The following is a 3,152-nucleotide window of genomic DNA, read 5'->3' on the forward strand; positions in this document are numbered from 1 at the left end:
AACTTCCAAGGGAAGTGGTGCTGGCCCCTACCCTGGGGGTCTTTAAGAAGAGGCTGGATGCCCACCTAGCTGGACTCGTTTGAGTCCCATTTCTCTTTTTGGGGTTTTTGTTGTTCTCCCGCCCTGGCGGGGGGTCGGGCTAGAAGATCTACTAGGTCCCTTCCAACCCTTAATCTATGAATCTATGAATCTATGACCTGCTCTGGTACAAGGCCAGATTACCGAGCCACATGGGCCTGTCCCAGGTCTGCGACTGGCACACGGTCCCCACATGCTGTGCCGGATCCTGCCACCATGATGGAGCCCGGCCAGGCAGCAGAAAGGCCCCAGGGCTGGCAGGACCCGGCTGTGCCCAGCACACGGTCCCCGCATGCCACGCCAGGTCCTGCCACCATGGCTTAGAGCACCCCACTCCTGCTGCTGCTGCTAAAGGTAAGTTATGGGCCCTGGGCAGGGGGCTGGGGTCCTCCAGGGTGCCTGGGACCCTGGGCGGGTGGGCTGTGGTCCTCCAGGGTACCTGGGACCCTGGGTGGGTGGGCTGTGGTGCTCCAGGGGAGCTGGGAGCCTGGGCAGGGGGGCTGTGGCCCTCCAGGGTGCCTGGGACCCTGGGCGGGTAGGCTGTTGCCCTCCAGTGGGAGCTGGAACCCTGGGCAGGGGGGCTGTGGCCCTCCAGGGTGCCTGGGACCCTGGGCGGGTAGGCTGTTGCCCTCCAGTGGGAGCTGGAACCCTGGGCAGGGGGGCTGTGGCCCTCCAGGGTGCCTGGGACCCTGGGCGGGTAGGCTGTTGCCCTCCAGTGGGAGCTGGAACCCTGGGCAGGGGGGCTGGGGCCCTGGGGGGGCATTCTATGTGCTGTGGGGGGGGCTGCACACTGTGGAGGCCAAGGGACCCACCCCTCCTAAGCAGCCCCACCCACAAGGTCCCCCACACTCACAGTCCCCCCCAGCTATCGCCCCACACACCAACCCACATCCCTCCACACACACTCACCCACCTTCTCCCACACCCCTTCCTGCAAACACCACATCCCCATCACACACCCATTATGTGCAAAGAAAACCGTAAGTACCCATCAACACATATAGGTATTTAGAATTTATTTTATCATGATGATAGAGACACTGGTAGGCTTCCACACTGCTTTAACATCGTAAATATACCAATAAAGTATTGGGGGAGGGGGGGTGTAGCGGTCTTCTGTTTTAATTGTGGAAAAACATGGATTTGGGGATATTTTTAAAAATGGCTTTGCATCCCAGCTGCCACCAGGGGTAGTGTCCCCAGGTACCAAGTGGTCGGGTCCCAGAAGCTCCTGAGAGTGAGTAGCCCTGAGCTGCTTGCCAAGGCAGCTTTTTGCACTGCTGGGGCCAGGGCAGATTTTTATACTGCTGGGAATAGCACAGGTGCTGGCTCTAGCTCCCCCTGCCTGCAGATCCAGGAGGAGCCAGGCAGGGTTATTTTGCCCCAAGTGGCACGCTTTGCTCCACAACAAAGTGCATGTCCAAGCACATGCGCCAAGGCAAAAAGCCCTGGCTCAAATTTGCTCCACTTCTATTTGAGCTGCTGCAAGCACGCGTGCTTGCATGTGTGGATGCACCGCCTGTGGCTTGTTGCAGTGAACATAGAGAGGGGTCATTTCTTTGATGACTGATGCAGGAAGAGCTCCCCCTCCTGTTTCAATTTGCTTTACCTACTGCACCCGAGATGTCCCCAATGCTGTCTCCAATTGTGGAGCTCCTCTGTCCCCAAAGCCAGCTAGAATTTTTTGCCCACACAGCTCCTTCAGTGCCCAGAAACCAGATCCTTTCCAACTGCTGACATTCTTTTCTTAGTAACTCCTTCAGTCACTGCAGTATTTAGTCCAATACATTTTAAGGTTGTAAGGCTAACACTGAAAGTTGGCACTACCGTCTTATCATGAAGGCAGTCAAACTTCTTTTTAAACACTAATGTAGTTATTGGCTGTTTAAAGAAGAGCTATGAAGCCTTGACAGGGTTTTTTTTGATCACCTAGGAATCACCACTAGAGGCGTTTTGGAAGGATTTAAATTTACATGGTTTCATGCCCCTCAGAGTTGGAACACACTTGAAAACTCAGAAAGTAGTCAGCTGAAACCACCAACCTTCCTAGGATTGCAAATTATTTCACTTCAGAACCTGGGGTTCTTTTGACAGTCACACCAGTTTTGACCAATATCTGAACCAAACCAAACCAAACCTAACAAACCCTGTTGTGCTTTGGGGTTGTGACAAAAAAACCTGCATGGTGCTATCCCAAAGGACTCGCACTTTTTTCATGTCATTCATCAATACTGATGAATCCCTGAAAACTTGAAGTATAATATAATGATTTTTTCCCTTGTTCATCTATAAGATGCCTCAGGTTTCAAGCCAAGCTCTCATCAGTTTCAATGGGAGCAGGATTCAGCACGGCATCTCACTAACTTCTATGTAATTGCCCATGCTCTGCTCCTCGAGTGTCTTCTGAGTAAAGATTAAGGGCCTTATTCTGTCAACGCTTCTCTCTACTGACTTCCATAGGAGTTCTATGCATACAGAGCATTTATTTGTAGGATTAGTTCACAAGTTGCTTGCCAATGTTGATGACCAATGGAAGCTGCAAGCGCTCACTTGGCACATTTTAGGATTACACCAATAAAGACTAGAACTGAACAACTCAATGAATGTCCGACATTTACTAAGAGAGCTAAAGCAGCCCCAACAGCTGTTATCACTGATGTAGTCCTTTTTTCTCTTTTTTCTATTTTTCTTTCTTTCTTTTCTTTTTTTTTTTAACAGAACCAAAAATTTGTGCAGAAACACCCAAATCCTCTTAATAGCTTACCCTTGTTGTAATATATGGCAATATTCTACTATGACTGAGAAGAAATCATCAGCCCGAACAGCAAATCTTAATGGCCTGAAGTTATACTTGATAAATTCACACCATGGGTGTTTTCCCTTTCTCCTTGAAAGTATCAATACAGTAGAATTTGCTTTTCATAGTTTCATAGTTTCTAGGGTTGGAAGGGACCTGAGCAGATCATCTAGTCCGACCCCTTGCCATGGCAGGAAAGAGCACTGGGGTCAAACGACCCCAGTAAGGTGGTCATCCAACCTCCTCTTAAAAACCCCCAGGGTGGGAGCCTGCACCA

The sequence above is a fragment of the Gavialis gangeticus genome, unplaced genomic scaffold (genome assembly GCF_001723915.1).
Source record: "Gavialis gangeticus isolate Ggan-Ray unplaced genomic scaffold, GavGan_comp1, whole genome shotgun sequence".
In the NCBI taxonomy this organism is placed as follows: Eukaryota; Metazoa; Chordata; order Crocodylia; family Gavialidae; genus Gavialis; species Gavialis gangeticus.